The sequence below is a fragment of the Saimiri boliviensis genome, chromosome 16 (assembly GCF_048565385.1).
Source record: "Saimiri boliviensis isolate mSaiBol1 chromosome 16, mSaiBol1.pri, whole genome shotgun sequence".
NCBI lineage: Eukaryota > Metazoa > Chordata > Mammalia > Primates > Cebidae > Saimiri > Saimiri boliviensis.
In genome coordinates this window covers 58,495,687-58,522,584 of record NC_133464.1, presented here as the reverse complement: position 1 = coordinate 58,522,584, position 26,898 = coordinate 58,495,687, and the positions used below count along the sequence as shown (strand labels likewise).

The 26,898-nt window shown below is 38.8% G+C and overlaps 1 long non-coding RNA gene across 2 annotated transcripts in view; it reads right to left on the bottom strand.

The window, feature by feature from the left end:
• Nucleotides 1-6,995: 6,995 nt before the first annotated feature.
• Nucleotides 6,996-26,898, bottom strand: part of LOC141581621 (uncharacterized) — a 77,586-nt gene continuing 57,683 nt past the window's right edge. Inside the window, exons 2-3 of one of the 2 annotated variants that reach the window (XR_012514360.1) lie at nt 26,180-26,498; nt 6,996-14,584 (exon numbers count right to left, since the gene is read on the bottom strand). This is a non-coding gene — a long non-coding RNA (uncharacterized LOC141581621). Of the gene's footprint in view, nt 26,499-26,898 lie in introns of both variants that reach the window. The other variant, XR_012514359.1, reaches the window with a different exon arrangement.

Sequence of the window (26,898 nt, the reverse complement as noted above, 5' to 3'; positions counted from 1 at the left end):
AAGGGTCGGGGGAAGAGAAAAGGAGGCTGGCGTCAGCGCACCTCTGAGGTGGCTGAAGCGTGGACGAGTAAGAAGGGCAGAGTAGAGTGGACAAACACCCGGTTAGAAGAAGAGGGCAGGCCCGCTGCCGCCCTCCCGAGGAAGGCTCGGGGCCTGGCGGGCGCCGGAGGTGGTTCCTGGGCCTCGGAGGGCCGCCCCGGCGGAGGCGGGAGCGAGCGGGCCGGGGCAGGGGCGGGGAAGTGAGAGGTTGTTTATGATCGGGGAATAATCTCCTCCGCGACTCACACCGCTCCCCCTGGGGAGTGCGGATAAGGGGCTGTCCTCGCCCGGAGCTTCACTTGGCCTCTGGGGTGCGACGAGAGGCGGTAGCGGGATCCGCAATGGGCCAGGAGCCCTGTCGCTGGAGGAACCGCCAAAAATGGAGCAAATCCTTTTTTCTTTATCCAACCCCAAAAAGGGCCTAAGGGAAGACTCACGTGCCTATAAACGGTTTGTTGCCAGTTTTATTATTGCGGAAATATAACTGATCCTACCAAAGAAATACCTGTCTCATGCCGTGTTTACTTGGAGCCATAGAATGTCTGTTTCAGAGCTGAAGGGGACCCGAGCCCATCATAATCCATTACCTCCTCTGAAAGAGGAAAAACTGACCTCAGCTTGTCCAGATCACGCAGAGAGTGCGTTCCTCATAACCCCGCCTGTGCCTTTCCTTCAGCCTTGTCCCAAATACCGTGGGAGGGAAGGCATTCTCTGGCTGCTGTCACCTTACCTGAAGTAAGGAGTCCACGCCTGCATGTCAGAGGAAAACAGTTTTCGCAAACGCATTGGTTGAAAAACTGAAGACACTGCCTTAAATACATACCGAGTTAGAGACAGCCCTTGTAATACTAGGTAGGTATTTATAGGGCCTCTCCCACTAGCCTTGTTTTTCCAGAGTTTGTGCTTTATCTGGAAATTCTTAATTTGCCCACTGATCATTTAAAGAAAGAATTCTATTAACATTGACACAGAAGAGACACTTTGTGGCACTTTTTAAAAATCTGAGTTTCGGACTTACTCCTTTAAGATAACTTCGGAAACTTACTGTTAATTTATTGTAGAGCTATTTGAGTAATATGCTCTTCTGTGAGTATGGACAATAGAAGAAGTGTGATTTTTAAAGAGATTTGGACTACAAAATAAGCATGGAATATAGATTTTACAGCCAATACCTGCTGAGGACCTCCTGTGTATTAGGTGTGGTGCATATAAAAAATAAATAAAATGTGGTCCCTATCTTTAAAGAGCTTATGTTTTCTAGGCAGAAAGTTGTTAGACACCAAATCAGAAAAAATACAAATGTATTCCCTTGGGGTGATGAAGGAACTTTTCCCAAGGTTGGTATGTTTAAGCTTTGCCTTAAAGTAGTGTTTCTCAAACAGATCGTAGATCTGGAGATAAGAATCAGAGTTCTATGCCAAAATACAAGTTATTTTACCAATTATAAAGATAAAATTTTTTAACATGATCATTTGCATAATTTTTATACAATTGGTCTTTAGTTCTTTATATTTGTGCTTTTCACACTGGTCTGTGGACCCCAGCTTACTGAAAATATATTATCTAGGATCATAAGAATTTATTTTAGGAGTCTGTACATTATTCAGGTTTGAGAAACACTGTCTTAAAGGACTGGGAGGATTGGGATATGGGTAAAGGAAGGGGAAGCTGCTGGTGAAAAGAGCTTCCCAACATTGAAAATGTGAAGAAAGGAAGTTAGGACACCATTGCTGAGGGCTTCCTTAGGAACAGTGAAGTTCAGATAGGCTGGAGCATCAGATGCACTTAGAATAGTATAGTCTCTAGAAACACGGGTCAGATCTAGACAGTAGAGGGCTTTTTATTCCAATCTAAGGAGGTTTTTTCCCTAGTAAATTGGAGATTTATTTTTCTATTGGGTTGCCAAGTACAACCCAATAGAAAGTACAAAAAACAATGTTTGAAAGGAATCAAACGAGACTACCGAAGTAGATTACCATGCATTCATAATGACCTTACCTATTATAGTTATTTGAAGTCACTTTTCAATGGAGCCATTGTCAACAGGATCCTTGGAGTGTCACTTTTCAAGCCAGAAAAATGGAACCTCTGCCTGAGTTTTGGTCGGGCCTGCTGGGCTTATTCTGCGCAGTGGGCCTGGCAGGGTGCACTCTGCTCATACTACTGGCCTGGATCCCATGCCTGCCAAGAGCAAGCCAGGTGTGGAGCATCGAGGGGTATGTGAGCGAGCAAGTGTGAGGGTCCAGCCACTGCACACTGCGAGGCATGCCACCTGCAGCAGGGTGGCCAGCTCCAGGTGCTGGCTCCCTGAAAGACTGTGGCTGGACCAGGTGTACCACAAGCAGCTTCCACACCTGGCACCATAGAATGCAGTGGTGCCTGGATGCTTGGAGATGCCAGGAAGCAAAGTGCCCCAAAGAGGGTGTCACAGGGGGCTCCTAGGTCTGAGCTCCCTGAAGGACCACAGCTCTTCTCTCCTCCTCTCTTCTCTGCATCTCTCTTCTGCCCTCTCTTCTTTCCTCTCCTCTTCTCTCCTTCTCTCTTCTCTCCTTATGTTGCCCGCAATATGGCGAGCAAGGGGCATATTTCAGCCCTGTTTGTGTTACAGTTCTTTCAACCCCGCCATTTGGCAGGTTTTGAGCTCTTGTCCCACATCCAGGTAGAATGAGGTATGCGGACAAGAGGAGAGTGAGCAAGGCAAAGAGGTGCTTTATGGAACGAAAGAACAGCTCAGAGGAGACCTGAGGGCAATGGGTAGCTCTTCCCCACTGCCATCATTACCATCATGGCTCTTTCTTCCCTGACTCGATGGTGTTAGCAGGTTGTCATACTAGGGTCATAAGTGAAGGTATGTAGTAGAGACAGGGTTAGATGCAAAGGTAAGAGAAGCCAAGTCCAGTGAGCCAGCCAGAACCTATGCTTATGAGGATGACTTTTGAGATCAAAGATTATGTTTCCAGTTCAGAAGTCCAGAAGTAGTGAAAGGCGAGGCACTGAGACAGAACAGGAAATAAATGAGTACTTACATAGGCAGCAATCAGAAACCAGGAAGCATTGACAAGCAGTCCCTAGGCAAAGTTGTGAAATAAGCTAAGTTTATTCGTAGTGACTCTAGTTGACAATTTAGGTATTGATGGATGGCGGCTTAAAGCAGTGGTTATTAGCCAAGAGATGCACATCAGCATCACCTATAAGGCTTAAAAAATAATGTGCCAAGTGCCCATCCCTAGAGGAAGGGAATTAAGTAGATTTGATATAGACCTTGTTCATTTCTTTTTTTTTTAAGTTATTCAGGTGAATCTTATAAATCTGATTAAAAACGACGTGCTTAATATAGAAGAATAATGTAGGTACCTGGCGTCTAGTAAGACTCAGTAAATAACTTTAAATATTCACCAAACCTTAGAGTTACTGCATTTTTTGACAGAACTCCTAAAATAAATCTGCACACTAAAGGAAAAAAAAAAAATCCTGGGTGATCACCAATATATATAAACAATAGATTTGTATCATATGCATATTTATGAACTCAACTATGTTGGGCAAAAAAAGAAAAAGAGAAAACTAAATAATGCTGGGGATTCCCACTGTTCCTCAGTGCGCTTAGGTCCTGGAGTGAGCAAAAGATGAGAACCATGAATCTCTTCTTCACTCAACTTCTATCTGTGATTCTAGAAAGATTCTGGTTATATTCAGCCTTATTTACTAAAACATGGCCCCCAAATGCAAGACAAGTATTTCACCAGACTCACCTGAAGAAACAGTAAGCTCTTGCAATGCTAGAGGGAAAACTCGAAGTAGACTGTGCTGAGCCTTGTAATGTTGCAGTCTGAAGAATTAGGGAAGATTTTTCTGGGAAGGCATTGGTCCGAATAGGCATAATTGACAAAACATCCTCTTTCCTGCTGTTTTTAAAGGAATGTTTTTTGTTGTTGTTGTTTTTGTTTTTGTTTTTGTTTTTGTTTTTTGTTTTTTGAGACAGAGTTTCGCTCTTGTTACCCAGGCTGGAGTGCAATGGCGCGATCTCGGCTCACCGCAACCTCCGCCTCCTGGGTTCAGGCAATTCTCCTGCCTCAACCTCCTGAGTAGCTGGGATTACAGGCACGTGCCACCATGCCCAGCTAGTTTTTTGTATTTTTAGTAGAGACGGGGTTTCACTATGTTGACCGGGATGGTCTCGATCTCTTGACCTCGTGATCCACCCGCCTCGGCCTCCCAAGGTGCTGGGATTACAGGCTTGAGCCACCGCGCCTGGCCCAAAGGAATGTTTTCTTAATGCCCTTGCTCCAATTTAAAAGGGAGTACATAAATTATATGAAAATCTTTGAAAGAATAGTGACCCTGGCTTAAATAATAACCTAAATTGTTGAAATGGAGCTATTGTAACAGAATTAAAACTGATGAATTAGATTCATTTGTAAGAGCCAACCAGAGCCCTTTTAAATTATTTTAAACCAATTAAGCAGGGTAACACAGTTTAAAAATAATTATGTGCCAATGACTTGGCTTTTGGTATCTGGATGTGCCATCTGAGCAGAATAATCAGATGAACTTAGTGTTCCTCATATGTAACCTAACAAAGTTTCTTTTGGATGTCTTACCATTTCCTTAGCTCTCTCTCTTACCATTTCCTCAGCTCTCTTATACTACTCTCTTTGAGATCACATTCGTCAATGATATGGAGAGGTTGAGAGCATCAAATGAAAGTTACAAGAATAAAAAATTAGATGCAAAACTATCCAGCCAATGTAATCAGTTAATACATATCTCAGGAAATTTAATTTTGGTCATACTAATGTTATATCAGCCCTCAAAAGAAAATGCTAGTAGAGATGACTATTAGGAAGAAATTAGATCTTTCCAATGAGTGGTGTTTCACGGTAAGAGTTGAAGTCTCAGACAGTTCAATATCAGCCCTGAATATGGATGTATCCAGATTGAAAATTAGAATCAGAGGGAACAGCAAAAGAACATGAACATTGCAGTCATTCTTTCAACTAATATGAATTCCACATCTAATATGTGACAGCCACTGTGGTATGTCCTCAGAGAACTTACAATCTAGTGTAAAGACAAGACAGATAAACAGATAATGAGAATACAATATTATGATGTCAGCAGACCACAGGCATAAAATAAGATGATTTATTTTACAGGGTTCCTTTGACAATTTGAGGTAACATACCATATCTTATCAATTTTAAGACCATGAGTTGTAAGAAACACCATTATTTTTGGACCATGGAAGAGGCCAGAGGGAAATGCTGCTACTCAAACTACAACACAGTGGTTTCTTATCACATAGAATTTTTCCCCATTGTATTGAATTCTGCAAAGAGCATTAGTGATGCAACATTTTTAAAAAGAATATTTCACTATTATCTTGGGTGTTTTTTGCAAATGTTGGGGTCCATTCTATGAGTTTTGATGCTGGTGCTTTCTTACTCCAACTTGAAGGTATCAATAAAGGGTTTTCAGATCACAACCAGGAATTAAACCTTTCTTTAAATGATTGGTTGACTGAAATGTCAAGGGTTTGCAGTTGTCTAGTCATACCACCAGGAATAACCAGGAAGTTTGCATATGTGCAGGCTATGACAACTACATCACAACTGCCTTCTGGTGACAGCATTGTAAGGTGCCATGATTGTAAGATGCCATTCCAATTTTAGAAATGTTAAAATGGAAAGAAATGTATATCTTAGATTTGGCAAAATACCATTTCTTGCTGGCAGTTATTAAAATAAGTGTTATTAGGAGAATATACAAAGAACTCTGAGCACTGAGCGTAGAGCCACTAACCCTCACAAAGGAAGTGATATTTGAGCAGACAGAAGTCATGAGGATGCATGAGTGGGTAAGAAGGGGCACTAGAGCTGAAACTGTGTGTGGGAGAGTAGAGGGTTTGAGTGCTGGGGCATGTCAAGAAGGGTTTCTTGTGCTCAACTAAGAAATTTTGAATTTTATTCTTTGGGTGATAGACAAAGTTTTGGGGTCAGAGAGTGACCCTGATGATATACTTTGGCTATATCAAATCTCATGTTGAAATCTGATTGCCAGTATTAATAATAGGGTCTAGTGGGAGGTGATTGGATCATGGGGACAAGTCTCTCATGAATGGCTTGGTGCTATTCTCTGAGGATTGAGTGAATTCTCACTCTTAGTCTCTGCAAGATCTGGTGTTAAAAAGAGCCTGGTACCTTTCTCCCCTTTTCTTCTTGCTCCCTCTCTTGTTGCATGACACACCACTCCCCTTCCCCTTCCACCATCATTGGAAGCTTCCAAAGCAGAGGCTCATGCCATGCTTCTTGTCCAGACTGGAGAACCATAAGCCAAATAAACCTCTTTTCTTTATAAATTACCCAGCCTCAGGTATTCTTTTATAGCAATGCAAAACAGACTAAGACAGCCAATAATGACATTCTCATTTTAGAAAGATAAATTCAGTAGTGATTTGGAGAATGGATTAGAATGAGAAGACGATGGGCAAGGAGGCCAGTTAGACAATTTTTTTTTTCCTGACTAAATCTCACTTTGTAGCCCAGGCTGGAGTTCAGTCGTACAATCTCGGCTCACTGCAACCTCTACCTCCTAGGTTCAAACAATTCTTATGCCTCAGCCTTCCAAGTAGCTAGGATTACAGGTGCATGCCACCATGCTTGGCTAATTTTTGTGTTTTTAGTAGAGACGGGGTTTTTCCATGTTGCACAGGCTGGTCTCAAACTCTTTGACTTAAGCCATCCACCTTTGGCCTCCCAAAGTGCTGGGATTGCAGGTGTAAGCCACCACGCCCAGTTGATAATTTCTGCATTAAACCACAGAATACATAAAAGCAGTGTGGAAGTGGCAACAGGGAAGGTGAGGAGAGGATTGTCAAAGACATTGAGACGATAGAATGGATGGACTTGGTGAACTGAGTTGATGCAGGCAGAATCATGATATTGTGTGATTAAAGATATATAAAGTGAATATCATCAAGCTACTGATAACTGTAAATTCTAATAAGATGTATAACTCATTTCTAAATAACAAATGGTGTTTATTCAGTCACTTGCTTAACAAATATTTATTGAATTTCTACTATGTGTAGGAGCTGGGAATTTAGCAATGAATAAAACAGGAAATAATGCCTGTCCTTAGGAAGTTTACCTTCTAATGGGAGAGGTAGACAAATAAGTAAATATGCGGTATATTCTTACACGAAGTGCTAAGGAGGAAGAATAAAGCAGGGAAGGAAATGAAGTGCTGCAGAGGGAGGAGATCTGGAGTTTAAGACATGGAGAATAGGCAAAGGAGTCATTGAGGGCATCCATGATGTTTCAGTATAGACGGGAGAGAAGTGAGAGACAAAGCTGTGCAGATATCTAAGGAAAACCCCAGCTTATCTATTTATTTTATTGAAGTGTGGTAGTCTGAATGTTCATGTCCCATCAAAATTTGTGTTCAAATCCTGACCCCCAAGATTAAGAGGCAGGATCTTTGGAAGATGATTAGGCAGAGACCTCAAGAATGAGAATAGTGCCTTTATAAAAGAGGCCTGGGGGTAGGGGGCTCGTTCACCTCATGTGAAGACAGAGCAAGAAAGCACCATCTGCAAACCAGGTCCTCACCAGACAACATATCTGCCGGCACCTTGATCTTGGATTTCCTAGTCTCCAGAAGTATGAGAAATTTCTGTTTATGGTTTTGGTTTTTTGTTGTTTGTTTGTTTGTTTGTTTGTTTGTTTTGGAGACAGAGTCTCTGTCACCCAGGCTGGAGTACAGTGGTGCGATCTCGGCTCACTGCAACCTCTGCCTCCTGGGTTCAGGCAATTCTCCTGCCTCAGCCTCCCAAGTAGCTGGGATTACAGGCACCTGCCATGACACCTGGCTAATTTTCTTGTATTTTTAGTAGAGACAGGGTTTCACCATGTTGGCCAGGCTGGTTTCGAACTCCTGACATCAAGTGATCTGCCCACTGCGGCCTCCCAAAGTGCTAGGATAACAGGCGTGAGCCACCACGCCCAGCCAGTTTATGGTATTTTGTAATAGTAGTCTAAACTGACTAAGACATGAAGTTTGGTAAAACATTTGCAGTTTGCTATGTTGATATTAAAGTATTATCTGTCGGTAAATATTCTTTGCTGATACTTAATAAGTATTCTTTAAATATAAGAATATTTAACAACTATTAATAATATGTATTCCTCACTAATGCTTAATACAAAGCCTTACTAATAGCAATATTAGTATTAATTTGTATTAATCAGTATTTTTTGCTAATAAGAGTTCTCACTGACAGAAAGTCAATTATTCATTAATATTATTGAGATATTTCTTGATCTTATAGTAGACAGGTACTGCTTTAGATTCTTGAGATTCAGTCATACATGAGATAGATCTAATCCCCACCCTCATAGGGTTGCCAGAAAAAAAAAAAAACCGTAAGACTCTATTAAATTGGAATTTCAGATAAATAACATAATTTTTTAGTATAGATATGTTCCACGTGATATTTTGAACATGCTTATACTAAAATTTATGTGTTGATAATCTAAAATTCAAAATTCAAAATTTAACTGGGCTTCCTGTGTTTTTATTTGCTGAATCTGGCAATTCTATACCATCACTATACTTAAAACCTAACATTCTGAAAGCAGAGATTTGTAAATATAGTTAGCATACAGTGGACAGTGCTGTATAACCTGGGAAACCATAAATTAGAAGGCACTGGAACCCTAAATGTATGGAGGAAAACTGTCAGCCAACCAGGAACACACACCCTTAAAGCAATAAATAAACTTCTGTTGTATTCGAGTCATTAGGTTTGGGATCCATTTGTGCCATGGTCTATTTATATGCCATCTTAACCTAACTGACATAGTGTGTCCTGAAATCTACTATCATTCCCAAATTTACTGCAGAATAAAAAGTTTTAATATAATGTACCAACAACTAACAAAATATATGTAAATGAAGGCAACAGGAAGATGGGCCAAACCCTAAACATGGTTATACTGTGGTCATCATTCTATTAATAATATAGCTTTAAGCCTAAGTATTTCCAAAATGATCATGAGAGATATCAGATCATTTTAGGAAAATTACATAACTTGATGGCTTCCCTAAGCAACTAATACTGCACATTTATACATTATTCCTGGCTATTGAAACATTTTCTTTCGGATAATTATTGAAAGTAGAGACAGGTTTTGTAGGCTCTACAATTGTAAATAAGACATGGTTTTTGCCTTCAGAAAGTATATGGCCTAATAGAGGAGATGAAGATACAAAATACTAGCAGAATATGGTCAGTGCCAAAAGATATGTGCAAATAGTATCTCTAGAGTAAGACATTCATTCAGACGAGAGAGGATTGGAAAACTGAATGAAGAAGCATTTTTTTCCTCAAAGCATTACAATTTTCTGTCTTTTTTTATTTTAAAAGTAGGGCTTATTTTCAAGAATTTGCAAAATACAAATATAAGAGAGAAAAACAAAAGTTACTTCTAATCTCACTACCCAGAGATAGCCACTAAAAACATTTTTGTGTATATCCCCTCCTTTATGTTTTAAATAAAATTGGGATATTATTAGACATTCTCTTTTTTCCTGTTTTTCCACTTAACATAAGGTAAGCATTTTTCGTATCATTAAATAATTTGTAAAAATATGACTTTTTCATAAGTGCATAATTTATCCCTTAGATGTATTGTGATTTGTTTTCCTCTTATGACATTTTGTTCATTTCTAAATGTTTTACTTTTATAAATAACATTGCACTGAACAGCCCTATACATAGGTATTTGTAATAATTCAACTACTATTTTTTGAACACTACTTATTGCTTGGCTATTAGAGATACATTAATGAACAAACAGTGCAAAGTCCCTGCCTTCATAGGGAGGAGGAAAGAGAGACAATAAAGATGTAAACTATAAATTACTCCAAATAGTGACGAGTGCTCTAATGAAAACTAAATCAGGGATGGAGAATGAGAAGTGTTGATGTAGGGGCCTCAGGATTGTAGTTGTAAATAGAATGGTCAGGAAACAATGAGAAAATGACATTTGATCAAATACCTGAAGGTGACGGTGAGGCAGCAAACCAGGTGGATATTGTAGAAAAACATTCCAGGCAGAGAGAAGCAGGAAAAGACCCTGAGTTTGGAGTGGATCTTGTATATTTAAGGAACAACAGCAAGGAGTCCAGAATAGCTGAAGCAGAGTTCATAGGAAAGCTGTTGGAGGTGAAGAAGTCCAAGAGGACCTTCTGATGCTATGTGGAATTTGGCCTCTAGGCCCAGAGATAGGAAAGCATTAAAGGGTTTTGCACAGAGGGCTATCTGATCATTTTGGCTATTATGTGGGAGTAGACTATAGAGGGCAGAAACAGGGAAAAGTCAGGAGGTTATTGCTGTAATCCAGGTGGGCAATGAAGTTTGGACAGTGGGGATAACAGTAAAGGTGGTGAGAAGTGGTTTTTTATTGGCTTAGTGCGGGGTTTGAGAAAAAGGAGTCAGGGATGACTTAAAGCATCTCCAATTAGTTCCTTGGGATCAATTTCTAGAAAGAGAATTCATTAATGTGTTTTTAGAGCTTTTTATACATATGGTCAAATTGTTCACCTGCAAAGTTAAGTCAGTTTATACTTGCAGTATTCACCATGGAAAACAGCTTATAAAAGTTTTTGAGAAAAAGTCTTTCAGCTAGAATTTTTAATAGCTTTGTAAATTACATAGGAATAGAATTACTAGAGCTCTGAACCATTCACTTAAAGTTTGCATGTATATGTTACATTTTAACCAAGAAGATCTTTCTGATAGAGATTACCAAAGTCTAGGTGTTTCCCTTTTGAGCCTATACTATTGAAATAACTGAAACATGGAGTGGAATTTGATAAATGCCACCCCCCAAAAAAAGAGTTCCAAATACCATAAGGAACATTTAACCCAAGAGAAAAGGACAGGAAAGAGGAACTTTACAAATTAGCAGAGAAAAGGGTATAGAACTAGGGACCTGACTTACCAAAACAAAGAAAAAAAATAATTTCTCTTTTGCTCTTAGAAAAGCAAGTATGTTTTTAAAAAAATTACCAAAGCATCAAATGAAGCAAAGACTAAGATCTTTAGATTAAGAAAGCCATTTTTGACTTTTGTAAGTCTTTTTAGTGGAATATAGATACAGAATAAATAAGGTAAATTGGATCACTAGGAGTTTTAGTGCATGATTGAAGTCAGAGAATATATAACTTCTCTTTTTTCACACACAAGAAAAGGGGGAATAGGATAGTAGTTCAAAGGACCAGAGAGGACCTTATTTTCAAGATAAAGGAAAAACTTGAATATGTTTTTAGGTAGAGAAAGAGCCTGGAAAAAACTGAGGCTGTGAGAAAGGTATAATTGGTATGGCAGGTCTCTGGAGCAGAAAACATGGTCAGCAGCATAGGTGGGGCTGTTAGGTTGTGAAAGATGGAGGAATGACTTATCTGAGACCAGAAATAATGACAAAAATACAAGCAAAGCAACTAGCACAATTCCCAGTGTGATAGTTAATTTTATGTGTCAACTTGACTGGATCAGAGAATACCCAGATATTTGCCCCAACACTGTTCTTGGTGTGTCTATGAGGATGTTTCTGGATGAGATTAACATTTGAATTTATAGACTGAGTACAGCAAACTGCCATCTCTAATGTGGGTGGACCTCATGCAATCAGTTAAGTGCTAAATGGAACAAAAAGGCTAAATAAGAGAGAATTTCTTCTGCCTGACTGCCTTTGAGCTGGAACATTGTTTTTCTCTGACTTTAGGCTCAAACTGAAATATTGGCTCTTCTGGGGCCTTGAGCCCACTTGCCTTCAGATTGGAACTTTACCATTAGCTCTCCTGGTTCTCAGACTTTCAGGCAAGACTAGAACAATACCACTGGTATAGTCTCTAGTTTGCCAACTTCAGATCTTGGGATTTAGTCTCCATAATCATATAAGCCAATTCCTTATAATCTCTTGATCGATTGATCGATAGATAGAACTTCCATTGCTCTTGTTTCTTTGGATAACCCTAATATAACCAGTATTCAGTAAATGTCTAATACATGTTGCATGACAATTATAGAGAAATTCGGAGGTAGAGAGGATGGATGCAGAGGGAGCTGTGAGAAGTAGACAGCTGCCCACAATAACCAGTGAGACTAAAGACCCAGCCAGGTTCTTCAGGGAGATTGCTTTGGTAGCTATGGGAATAATATGGACAAGCAAGTCATCTGGACTCTTGATGGGCAGAGATGCCATGCTGGCAAGCAGGTGGTTAACCTCTAGGACATTGAACAAGCATGCCTGTGAGGGTTGAGCGTGCTGTGTCAGGAATGTGATGGGAAGTAACAGGCAAAAGCAAAATATTATTGGCATTAGGAAGTGGCATTAAAGAAAGCAGACGCTTCACTACTTGTGTTAGAGCTTTCCCTTGGTCATTTAATCTAACAAGCCTATAAGGTAAGTGTTCCTACTTTTTCAGAAAAAGATGTGAAAACTAAGTAATATTAATTAACATAGTCCAAGGTCACAAAGCAAACTGGAACAAGAACCTGGATCTGAATCCAGAGGCAGAATGCTGAGTAAGTATGACAGTATTTATTGTTGTCCCACCTATGAGAATTGGGGGTTAGGGACAGGTCTCCCAACCCTGTGATGACTATAGGAACCGAGATTCAAGAAAGACACAGACATAGAGGAAAATATTAGGGGGACCATCAACAAAATAGCTTGTAAAGCAGGAATTTGCTTACAGGAAAATGGGAAGGATAAAAGGGTACATTAGTGAGAATATCATTTTAATATTCAGTTCGCTAATCTCCAAAGACCCATGTTCTAAAAGTGTGAATGAAATAGCTTAACATCTTATTATGCAATATGTATCACTGATGATAGGCACATAAGGAGCTCTGATTACATCCACTTAATTTACCAGATTACCTGATGCTCCTTGTTCCTTTTTACTTTTCCTTTTTAGAGACAGTTCTGTCGCCCAGGCTGGGGTGCAATGGCATGATCATGTCTCACTGCAGCCTTGAACTCCTGGGCTCCAGCAATTCTCCTGTCTCAGCCTCCCTTGTAGTTGGACTACAGGTAGAAATCACCATATCCAGCTTTTGTTCTTTAACACATACTCATAGTGCAAAACTAGTAGAATTCTCTCTGATACATTTGTGAACCTCTGCTCCCACTACAAGTTTTATGCTACTGAAGTCAGTTGCCTTTTTTCAAACCTGCTTATACCAGTTAAACTTGTTATTGAAATTGTATTAATTAATTAAATATGTAATCCAGTGAAATATGAAACTAAATCAGTCACTAAAGAAATTACCATCAAATTAAGTGTAAGCAAAACAACTGCAAAAGCCTAGAAAAAGTGAGCAGAAATCTACAGGTATTTTGCTGGCAAATGAAATAAATGTGTAGTTTAAGCTAACATTTAAAATTCAAAATCTATATGTACCATTTTAAAATTTCTCTGTTTTAATTGACTTTTTAAATTCACCAATGACATACCAGTGTTGGATAAGGGAACTTTTGCTGTATCTTGTGCTGTATTTGTATAGTACTTTTGGTCATGCTGTTAATACAAACACAATCTATCTAGAAAAGCAAAAATAAAGACTGGAGTCCATGTTCTTTTAATGACTCCATTCAGCACTTTCATGTGAACCCTCGATACTGCATCTAATACTACATATCTTCTTAAACTGTTCCTCTAAGTCTTAGGGGGAATATGATTCTTACATATTAAAGTGTGTATCATGAACATTTGTGGCTCACTTGTATTCACAAGATTATGAGGAATTATGCATTTAGGGTCAGGTTAGGTTGTCATCATCATTGTTTTTTCATGATAAGCCAGTGTGTACAGCATGTTAATAGTTTTCTCTGTAAGGAATCTTAGAAATAATTGAGTACACTTCTCTTGTATCAAAAATGAGTAAACTGACAGGCATGGTGGTATGCACTTTTAGTCTCAGCTACTCAGTTCTGGGCTGTAGTGTACTAGGCCAAGCAGGCATCTGCACTAAGTTTGGCATTAATATGGTAACCACTCGGGAAGGGAAACCACCGGGTTGTCTAAGGAGGGGTGAACTGGTCCAGGTTGGAAATGGAGCAGGTCAAAACTCCCATGCTGATCATTAGTGGGATGGCACCTGTGAATAGCCACTGCCCTCCAACCTGGGCAACATATCAAGACTCCATCTGTCTCTGATTTTTAAAAAATGAGTAAATTGAGAACTAGGGTTAAAGAAACTTGCCCAAGGTAGAAAATTATTGAAATAAAATTAAGGGAAATGTTTATGTAGTCCTTAACATTGTATCTTCTCCATGATACATAACACTTTAAATGCAAGGATCTCAAAACACTTTTAAATCAGATCATTAATTCTTCTGAACACTATGTATCAAATTATTTTATTTTCTACCAGCTGGGTTACCTCTTGTCAGACACTAACTTAAAAGTCGACATTTTCTTTTCCAATGAATCAGTTGAGAGTTGCATTCATCTGGGAATAACAAGGGTTTGCCTGAAAAACAAGGGTTATTTTTATCACATATGTCTGAGGTAGGAAGTCCAGGACTCATCTGTCCACTGTGTACTTCATAATATCAGTAACGTTAAGCTTTCTCTGTTTTCTTATTCAGCCATTCTCAACATCTGCTTGTCAACTTATAATTACCTAATTCACCTCAAGTATTGTAGGTTTGGTTTGGTAGAAGTAATGGGAAGGGGAAAAGAAAGCATGCCAGGTGAGCTGGCCTTCCTTACTTTTGTTTTCTTTTTCTTTCTTTCTTTCTTTTTTTTTTTTTTTTTTGCCTTCCTTACAAAAGAGATTTTCTAGAACTGTGCATAAGTGGTCAAATATTGATCTGATTGGCCAACTATGTCACATGGCCATTTCTATTTGCACAGGAGGCTGGGAAATGTAGTTTTTGGCTGGGCATATTACCACCTCCAACAAAACTGAGGCAATTAGTAAGGAAAGAGAGGATAGGTGTTGGGTGGGGGTGGGGCAGCTGGTGATCTCTGTCACTGCAGGGCTGTTGCCAAGATTAGAAAGAATGTATGTGTGGTTCTTGGCATATACCTGTCACCTAGTAGATGCTGAAAAATGGGGAGCTCTTATTTTGTTAGAAAACATAAAACAAGTGGTAATGTGTTCATTAATGCACATTACTTTCATAGTAATTGTGCATTGTTTTCATATATGCAATGAATCTAATGTGGCAATAAGATAACTTATAGTAGAAGAACACATTTTTACTAAACTGCCATTTGGCACTAAAATACTGATACCACAACTTTTAAAAACTCATTTGATTAACCAGGTTATCATTTGGACAATGGGCAATGAATGTGTACTATAGTCTCAAAAATTTTAAATATAAGTGACTTTTTTCTCTACTTATGTTTTATGAGTTGGAAAATATTTGTTTATTGTACAGTCACATAATGATGTTTCCATCATGGATGCACCGCATACACAACTGTCCCATAAGATTATAACGGAGGTAAAAAATTCTTAGGACCTAGTGACATCAGTTGTAATGTCATAGCACAATAGCTTACTCATATATTTGTGGTGATGCTGTTGTAAACAAACCTACTACATTGCCAGTCATATAAAAGTAAAGTACATACAGTTATGTACATTACATAATACTTGATCACAAATGACTGTGTTACTGGTTTATATATTTAGTATACTCAACTTTTTATAATTATTTTAGAGTGTATGCCTCTATTTATACAAAAAGAGTTACTGTAAAGTAACCTCAGGCAGCTCCTTCAGGAGGTATCCAAAGGCATTGTTATGGTGGGAGATGACAGCTCCATACCTGTTATTGCCTCTGAAGACCATGCAGGACACCATGTGGAGGTGACAAGACAGTGACATTGAGGATCCTGACCCTGTGCTGGCCTAGGCTAGTGTGTGTGTTGGTATCTTAGTTTTTAACAAAAAAGTTTATAAAGTAGAAAATAAAACAAATAGAAAATAGCGTATAGAATAAGGATATAAAAAAGAGAAATATTTTTGTACAGCTGTACAACGTATGTGTGTTTGTTTTTTCTTTTGGGAGTTTTGTTTTGTTTTGTTTGCTTTGTTTTTTGAGACTAGATCTCACTCGGGTTGCTCAGGCAGAAGTGCAGTGGTGCCATCACAGCTCACTGCAGCCTCAACTTCCCAGGCTGAGGTGATTCTTCCACCCTAGCCTGCCAAGTAGCTGGGACTGCAGGCACACACCACCACACCTGACTAATTTTTTGTATGTTTAGTAGAGGCAGGGTTTCACCATGTTGCCCAGGCTGGTCTCAAACTCCTGAACTGAAGCAATCCGGCCCCCGCTCAGCGTCCCAAATTGCTGGGATTACAGGCGTGAGCCACTGCATCCAGCCATATGTGTGTTTTAATCTAAGTGTTATTACTGGAGAGTCAAAAAGCTTTAAAACAAAAACAAACAAACCCAGGTGTGGTGGCTCATGCCTGAAATCCTAGCACTTTGGGAGGCCAAGGCAGGTGGATCATCTGAGGTTAGGTGTTCGAGACCAGCCTGGCCAACATGACGCTGTCTCTACTAAAAATACCAAAAAAATTAGGTGGGCATGGTGGTGGGTGCCTGTAATCCCAGATGCTCGGGAGGCTGAGGCAGGAAAATCCTTGAACACGGGAGGTAGAGGGAGGCTGGAGAATCACTTGAACCTGGGAGGCAGAGGTTGCCATGAGCCGAGATTGTGCCATTGCACTCCAGCCTGGGTAACAATAGTGAAACTCTGTCTCAAAAAAAAAAAAAAAAAAAAGCCAGGCCCAGTGGTTCATGCCTGTAATACCAGCACTTTGGCAGGCTGAAGTGGGCCGATTATGAGGTCAGGAGTTCAAGACCAGCCTGGCCAACATAGTGAAACCCCATCTCTACTAAAAATAAAAAAATTGGCCAGGTGTAGTGGCACACGCCTGTAGTCCCAGCTACTCAGGAGGTTGAGGCGGGAGACAAAGGTTGCTGTAAGCCAAAACCACGCCACTGCACTCCAGCCTCGTTGACACGAGAAGACTCCAACTCAAAAAAGAAAGAAAAATTAAAAGAATAGAAAGTTTATAAAGCAAAAAAGTTATAGTGTACAGTGTTTATATAAAAAGTCTACAGTAGTATAATGTTCTAGGCCTTCACATTCACTCACCACTCACTTGCTCACTCAGAACAACTCCCAGCCCTATAAGCTACATTCATGGTAAGCGCCCTAACTAAATATACCATTTTGTCCTTTTATATCATATTTTCACTATACCATTTTAATGTATACACACACACACACACACACACACACACACACACACATACACAGAGCATTGTGTCACAATTGCCTACAGTATTCAGTACAGTGTAACTTGCTGTACAGGTTTGTAGCCTAGGAGCAATAGGCCATACCATATAGCCTGGGTGTGGAGTAGGTTATACCATCTAGGTTTGTGTAAATACACTCTATGATGTTCACACAATGATGAAACCATGTAATGGTGCATTTATCAGAATGTATCCCATTAAGCAATGTATGACTATATTATTAAATTATGTATATTATAAATAAAGCCTGTTCAAATGGGTGATGTGTTTAAAAAATAACATCTATTAAACCAGTAAAAGTTTACCATAAACATTTATTTGTACTGTTCGTATATTATTAAGATCTTGACCTTCAAAACATGTATATGTGGGATTCATTGAGGTTTTTTGTTTGTTTGTTTTGTAGAGCTGGGGTCTCACTATGTTGCTCAGGCTGGACTTTAACTCCTGGGCTCAAGCCTGGTGGGTTTTTTATGTCAGTCACAAGAATTTCTAGTTTGCTGTAGGCATTACCACTAGAATGGCAACACCAGAAGTTTTATATAGAGTACTTGATTTTGTGAAGCAACAAGAAGAAAAAGACAAATATTTATTTTTTAAAATCTAAAGTGTTAGACTACCATCTGTCTCACACACATGATACCTTGTGTGCAGTCAATACAATGATAAAACAAAAAGCTGAAAAACAATGTTTTGTTATACTGGACTTTAATCATGTAGGTCATTGTTTTTAAATAAGAGGGCCAAAATGTTCATATGAAATCTTTTTCTAAATATTTTCTTAATGTGAACTAAATATGAAAGGAGTGGATGTATGTGTGTGTGTAAAATGGAAGGGAATCTAGCCATTCTAAAAGTTCGTTGAATTCATTCTGTAAGTGATGAATTCAGTCAATGTATAAAGTTCAAACCTAGACTTTTCCCCTTTATTGCAACATTTATCTTTTTTTGTAATTACTAGAATACCTGACTTGACTCCATTATCCAGTTAATTAATATATATATGTATGTATATACATACATCTTCAAGTTGCAGTTTTAAGCTACCATAGTTTCACCAGGAAGTTGTATGTGCTTTTTTCTTTTGAACTTTTTCTTGCTTATTTTTTCTTGACTTAGGTTTTTCCCATCACCTATAGTTCAGCTTATTTTAGATAACCTTTGTCTTTCTTTAACTTATTTCATTTAGCCTAATTTTACTTCTCCCATACTGATGCCACAACCCCTATTTCACCCCAATTTAGCATATGTCTTGTTCTTACTAATGGTAATTGTGTCAACATTATCATTTCATTGGCAACATTCTCACTGCTTAAAGTCAGGCTCAATGATGAAGGAGAATTTAATTTTATTTTTTATTGACAAATAATAATTGTACATATTCAGCATTGAGATGTTTGGATTCCTGTAATCTATAGTGATCAGAAAGCATAATTAGCATATCCATCATCTCAAACATTTATCATTTCTTTGTGTTGAGAACATTCAATATCCTCCTAGCTATTTGAAACTATATGTTATTGTTCACTACAGTCATCCTAAATCTATACATGGTATAGAACACTAGAACTTATTCCTCCTGTCAAGCTGTAATGTTCTATACTTTAACAAATCTCTCCCTAACCCTTCTTTCCCCATGAGAATTTGTTTAGGTATAAATATCTTTTAGAAATAGCTGAAATAAAACGCACATATTTAATTCTTTCCATTTTTTCCTAAACTTCTTAAGCATCCAGATGGTACTTTTCTAACTTGTTTTCTTTATTCCTTCCATATTTATATTTCTTTCTAGTTTTTCATGATCTCCATTGTAGAATCTTTGTTAATACCCAACTTGTTTTATGTTCCTTCCCTTCCCACATAAACAGAATGTGTACTCATTTCACTAAACTTAATTTAATTGTAGTTTCTCAGGATAGCTGCATATCTTTTATGATTGCTAATATAGTTCTCTCCTCCTTTCTGCATCACCCTCTCCCACAGCACTCCATTGGCCATCCTTAACATCCCCTTATCTAGCCAAACTCCTTATCACTCTTCCAAACCCAGTTCAGAAAACCGGCCCTGACTCTTGAGCCCTTGGTTCGATACTCAGTTCCAGTACCTAGCAGAGCTTGGGACCATGTCTTACTCATCATAATATCTGCTCAAATATTTGTTGAATTAGTGAGTGATTAGATTACATGCCTTATTCTAAATTCCTAGTCCAGCTCATCTATGTTTTTCTAGGTAGAACCCCCATTCTACAGTAATACAATTTTTTTCATCTTGAACTTCTAAACATTTCACTCTCTGTTGTTACTTGTTGTCTCCCTTTAATTCATTCAATCTTTTGCAGATAAAAACATTTTAATTTAAGTTAAAGTGCTCTTTGTTTTTCTCACCAACAAGATCATTTTATACTTTAAGGACCATTTTCACTTTGATAAGGAATCTGAAACCTATTGAGATCCAATAGTTTGCTCTTTTTCACAAATCAAGCTAAGCAAACTCCCCTGGCAGGAAGCCACCAGAAATTCCGGTTACAGGATACTGCCATATTCTTGCACGAATGTCCTGGAAAGTGCAAGTGATGCCCTATTTCTCTTAGCTATCTCTAACCCCTACTCAAAGAAAGGGTAAGTAACAATGGGTGACATGTTAGATGTTTAAAAATGAAATAAAAATGCGTCCACACATGGATAAACTACTTTCTAAAGTATGATCTGCCTTATTTTCTCAGGTATAAAATTATTTCAGGGAAGTTTCAATAAATGTTAAGAAACTACTAAAACATTTTTTGTGAGTTGCTTTCATTTTGTCTGATTTATAATATGTATTTCAACACTCTGCTATACCACAGAGTATATAGGTTTGTCTGTCATATAATAGCCTTCCAAGGGATATTCTTATTTTAAATCTCTACATCATCATTAAATTGTTCTAATAATAAGAGGCCTAAATTTTAAGTCCTCAGGGACATCAAGGCATCTAATCTGCTGTTATTCAAGCACTGACAGCATATCGCAAAACATACAGGCAATACGGGGCAAGAACAAAACCTAATGTTGTTACCTTATTGACAATTCCTAAGATATATCATAAAGTTATAAAATATTTTGTTTAAAGTTGGTAGGCTATTTTAATAAGTGAACAAAAGGGAAGGAACTTCTGAGTGTATCTATTTCAAGATACATTTTATAATTGACCATTTTTCCTCCTTAAATAAATGTATTCCTCCTAGTACATAGCTCAGAGCATTGTTATAAAATCCTTGAGAATGAGTCATTTAAAAATGGAGTTAAGAAAAGTTCACATTTCAGCTTGTAAGTAGTTTAGTTATGTGATGACCTTGAAGATTTAGCTCCAATTGTACAGTCTCGTAAAGGATACCTAGCATAGCTTAGAAAAGACAAGACCCCAAAATTCAATTTTACTAAATATTTTTGCTTGTTATGGCTTTGTTGAGGAAGGATTGGAGCCAGTAAAAGGGCAACAAGCATTTGTGTAATGGTCTGAAGTTTGACAGCCAAAAATAAACATAGGAAAAAAATCACGACTTTCAGATGTGTGACTTTGAGATTTGGCACAAGCTGAATTCCAGTTTACCTTTGCACTACTAAAAAAAAAAAAAAGTTTGCTATGCAGATGAGTAAACAGTAGAGTTTATCTTACTTTATAGTAAGTGTTAAACTATCCAGGATCTTTAGCCTCAAAATCGTTTATTCACAAATAAAGAGGAGCATTGCAGCCATACCTAAAAAAGACCTCATTTTCATACCTGATTTGTTTCTTTGCCTTTCATTTATGTTGCTGTTTTTTTAAAGTTATAGCAGTTGTTAAAAGTTATAAACTTATTTATAAAAACATGAAACTTTTAGAAAACTAGTACACACACACACACACACACACACACACACAGAGCGGGGGCATATGCATCTATTTATTTTTAATCGATACAGACTTTCCCCCTGCTGACTCTCAACCAGAGATATTTAACTGGGAAACATGTGGAAAAGTATGAGGGCATTTTTCATTTCTCAGTGATAGATGAAGATCAGGCAGTGAACGACTGACTTTCAGTGCCAGGAACTAAGGATATGAAACAGTCTACAAAATGTGGGACTGATTGGCCTGTACAACCATGAATTATCCCATCCGAAATGCCAATGATGCTGTCACCCTTAAGAAACCCAAATGATTCAGCCATAAAAACAAATGAAGTGTTCGTCTTGAACAAGTACAGAAGCAGAGGAGGGTAGGAACTCTATGTGAACTGCAGAGACAGCGTGAGTTCAAATCCAATTTATAGCTGTATGACCTGCATGTTTAATAACAATAATGGTCTGAGACTCAATTGTCCTATCTTTAAAATGGGTATAACAGTAATACCTGACTCAGAGACTTGTTTTAAGAATTAAACAAGTTAAAAGAAAATGTTTGGCATATGGTAATCTCTCCACTGATGCTGGCTACTGCCATTACAAGTTTGTTTCAGTCTGTTTTATGTTAACTAGTATTGGTGAGGAAAATGTGCAAATATATTTTTTGAAACCTGAAGCTTCTAAATTAAAATATCTTCAGGCCAGAATCCATTATGCATTAGAAGATATTTATTGATATGATAATCATAATGTAAACATGTTCTCAGACACTAAATGTATTCAGACAAAGCAGTAAGAGAGGGTTAAGGGGTGGAAGGAGCATTCCCAGGCTGAAAAAAAAAATTTCTGTGATCTGTGGAAAAGAGAGGGTGTAAGGGGATGCTTCACAGGGTGTAGAGAGGCAGAGGAGGCCTAACTGAATTATAACCGTGATTTTGCACAGTGGTGAGCATAGCTGATGAAATGCAAGCAAAAAGAGATTATTGCTGACCTCGGACCACGAGAAAAAAATCCAAGTCAGTCAAGTTGGAGGACATTTGTTGAAAACTCTGCACTTCCATGAGGTCTGTAGCCTTGAGCCTATTAGTGCAGACACAGAACATTCTGAATAGTTCAATGCTTCTTTCTGTAAAGGGGGAGGCATCTCATTCTGCAGCTAAATCTTGGACTTGTTTGTTTACAGAGGTCCTTGCTTATGTAACACTCACTTTTAGCTATAATTCACAGAGTCCTTTGAACACATAAAGGAAAAGCCCATGAAAGCCACTTTCACTCCTGTTAAGGATTTACAAGCACAAAAATGAACAGTGAATTAATCCTAGTGTTTTATGCATTTAAAAAACAAACAAACAAACAAAAGAATCTAAACCAGAATGGGGTTACTGCTTGTGGGAAGAAGAAGATAGTTCGTCATAGGTGAGTGTAACACGTTTTTCACATGTACAAACTAGGCAGCCTGAAACTAAAGGCACTCAAAAGGTAAAAGAATGCCAGTCACTTCTGATTTGTCACAGTTCTGTCAACTATTAAATGTGTTATGTGATAATTCAAATGATAAACACTTTAATCACAAATAGGATTGGGTAATATCACCATTAGTAGTAGACTTCCAAAAAAAGCAATAATAGTACTATGTTGACTCATTCTCTTTCAAAGACTGAGTCATGAAGTACAAAATCTATGAGTTACAATCGATGATGGCAAATATCCTATTCCCCATCACTCTTGCTTCCTCTTCCTACTCTCTAAACCTTCACAGAGCTAAAGATTCAGTCTCCTCCGTTATGTTCCCTAGCTGTATATTTACATCAGACTTTACGCTCTGTAAAGTTTGCCTTACTTGGTCAGCACTGCTGTGAATGTTTCTCAAATCTCTGTCTTCACTGCTGTCCCCTTCCTCACACTCCAGTCTTCATGTTACTGGGAGCTTTTAGATAGTGCTACTTAAATACAAACATTCTACCCTGAAATTCACACATTTTCTTCCTACTGTTCACATTCAAATCATCAATATATCTGGTCTGCTATTTACAAAATACATCTAGAATCTGGCCATTTCTCACCGCCTCCATTCCAGTCAAAGCCACCATTAACTCTTCTGGAGTTGTTAGAGTAGCCTCCTCACTGATCTCGATGCTTCTGCCCTTATTCCACTATTCCATTTCTCTCTCTCGCTCTCTCTCTCGCTCTCTCTCTCTTTTATTTTTATTTTTTTGAGACCTCACTGACCTCACTTTGTTATCCAGGCTGGAGTGCAGTGGCATGAACACTGCTCACTGAGGCCTCAACCTCCTGGGCACTCAAGTGATCCTCCCACCTCAGCCTTCTAAGTAGCTTGGACCACAGATGTGCACCACCACACCCAGCTCCACATTCTTTTAAACTCAGCAGCCAAAGTGATGCTTTTAAAATAGAAGTCACATCCAGGACACCCAGAATAAAAGCCAAATTATTTGTGACTTATAAGGTCCTACACAATGAGACTCTGACCTTGTCTCTTCTTCCCCTCACTCTTGTTTCACCCCCTTGAGGTCTTCACTTGAATGAATTCTCCTTGAGGTCTCCCCTGACTACCCTGACCCTAGCTTATTACCTTTTCCCACTTTCCTCCACAGTATTTTGTGCTGACATAAACTTTATAATTTTTTGTCTCTCCACACTGGAAACTGTAGGAACAGGGGTGTTAGTCTGTTTTGTTCACTGATGGATCTCTAGTGCCTAGTATGATGCTTGGCACACAGTTGCCTTCAGTGAACACTTCTTAATAAATCCCCAAATCTCTAACTCTTCTAAAACTGGCTCCAAATATGGACTATCCTAGTTTTCCTGAAGATCCAGTTTTCTCCTGCTAAAAGTCTATCCAGTTTCAAAACTGTGCAGCTATCTGTCTCTAAGTCCATCACTAAGGCTTCTCAGTTGACAAATTCTTTCGATTCCATAATGTTATCAGACTCAGTTCCCCTCTCTCTTAGTTCTATTGCTGCTATCTTTGTTACTGACAGCTTTGGTTGGTTCAGGCTTGGACTTGAATCCTATCTCCACCATTGATTAATTGTAAGATCTTGGGCAAGTTTATTATGGGCAGAGGGAGGGAGGAGGTCTCAGGTTTTCTTTCTTTATTATCATTATTATTGTTGTTATTATTGAGACAGAGTCTCACTCTTTCACCCAGGCTAGAGTACAGTTGCACAATCATAGCACTCTGCCACCTTGAATTTAGGCTCAAGCAATCCTCCTGACTCAGCCTCCAAAGAAGCTAGGGCTGTATAGGTGCATGCCATCTTGCCTGGCTAATTTAAAAAATTTTTTGTAGAGACTGAGTCTCACTTTGTTGCCCAGGCTGGTCTCCAACTCCCAGCTTCATGTGTTTCTCTGAACTCAGACTCCTAAAGTGCTGGGATTACTGTTGTGAGCCACTGTGCCCAGCCTCAGGTTGTCATTGATCAGGTAGTATCTACTTTACAGGATGTTTATGAGCATCACATGAGATAATGTATCTAAAGCACACATTCATACCTGACACATAGTGAATGATCAATCCATTCCCTCATGCCTGATCCATGGCAATGGATTTCTGTTACTCCTTCTCCTTGCCTTGTTCCTTTTCAGCCACATCATACCAATGCTACCAAAAAATCTTTTATATGTTGCTTCGATCATGCTACTCAATTACCTACAACTTTCAAAATATTTCTACAGAGAAAGGGAATTATAATTTGTATGTCTCCTATGTCCCAGGTGCTATATGTACATGACATAATTTAAAATGCCAAATCATTCACCTGACATTCATAGCCTAACCAAGCCTGCCTTTCTTATTTCTAGCTGTGATAGTTCATTTTATGTGTCAACTTGTGTAGACCATGGTACCCAGATATTGGTTCAAGCACCTGTCTAGATGTCTCTATGAAGGTATTAGATGAGATTAACATTTAAATCAGTAAATTTTGAGTAAAGCAAATTAGTCTCCATAATATGCATGGACTTTATCCAATCAATTGAAGGCCTTAGGAGAAAGAATTGAAATGCTTTTTCTTTTTTTTTTTTTTTTGAGATGGAGTCTCACTCTGTCACCCCGGCTGGAGTACATTGGTGCAATCTAGGCTCACCGTAACCTCTGCCTCCCAGGTTCAAGGGATTCTTCTGCCTCAGCTTCCTGAGTAGCTGGGACTACAGGTGTGTATCACCATGCCCATAAAAATACGAAATAACTTTCGTATTTTTAGTAGGGATGGGATTTCACCATATTGGCCAGGCTGGTCTTGAACCCCTGATCTCATGATCCACCCGCCTCAGCCTCCCAAAGTGCCGGGATTACAGACGTGAGCCACTGCACCCAGCCAAGAGTTGACATTCTTAAGAGGAAAAGACAAATGTCTCTCAAGGGACAAGGAAGTCTGCCTCCAGACTGCCATGTGACTCTGGCTATAACATCAACTCTTCCCTCCTAGACCCACAATTACATTTGCCAGTTTTTAAAGCAATCTCTCTCTCTCCCTTCATCACTCCCTCTCTCCACATCCACACACATACACATCCTGTTCGTTCTCTGACTACTATACTAGCCATATCAAGACCTATCAGAATCCTATATGTCTCTTATGGACCGTCTCTTCCTTAATCTGTAACTATTCCAGCTAGAAGTTTATTCTTTACTCTAGATTCCTTGAACTCCTCAAACCTCCTTCTTTGCATTGATATAATTTGTATTTGTAATGGTTTCCCTACCAGGAAGTCTGCTGTCCCACCTCTCCCACTGAGTTACCTAGGGAAAGCTATTTAACATCTCTGAGCCTCTATTATTTCGTAAAACAAGAATAATAACTTCCTTATTGAATTAATTTATGGGGAATATCCATGCTTACAGTTTTGTGAAACACATAGCATAGTTTGAAAAATGTACTTAATACCACTCACCTCCTGGAAAGCTTGTGTGGCAATGAAATGAGCCATATTATGTCCTATCAGGTTCAAGAATGAAGACAGATCTGCAGGGTTAGGTTGCAAGTGAGAGTCTCAGAGCACAGCCAATCTGATTCTAAAATGAGCACGTGAGAATGTAAGTGACTAAGGCAGATCCACAACCAGAAAGTTAGTCCAAGACGAAGACTGCTGACTAGACTCAGTACTCAGGATCTAGGGTACTCACCCATTTTGGGAGAGTGCAAGCAATCACCAGTACTTTACACAGACGGAATACCCAGGTCAGGAAATTCCAACAGTAAGAATTCAGAATCTGGAAGTGAAAGTACAAGGCAGGTAAGTACACAGTCCTAGGGACTGAGTTTCCCACATCAATGCAGGACGGGGAATAAGAGTGACTCAGAGTCAAATCAATGAATGACATTATGCCCACCTACCTAGGGCCAGAAATGGTTCTAGAAACAAGATTAAGGCTAATTAGAGGAAGAGAGACAGTAAGCCTGAGGACTTCATTGGTAGCATCTTGAGTGAATCAAGACCTAGGGATACCTCCCTCTTATCTGTGGGTGTAATCACTTTCTTCATGCATAGAGCAGCATCTTTATAAAAGTATGGGATTAGTTTTAGGCAGCTCAGTTTGATTACCAATGGTCCCTCTTAGTTGCATGGCAGGATCCATGCAGGAGTCCAAGGACTACACAGAATTATGGTTG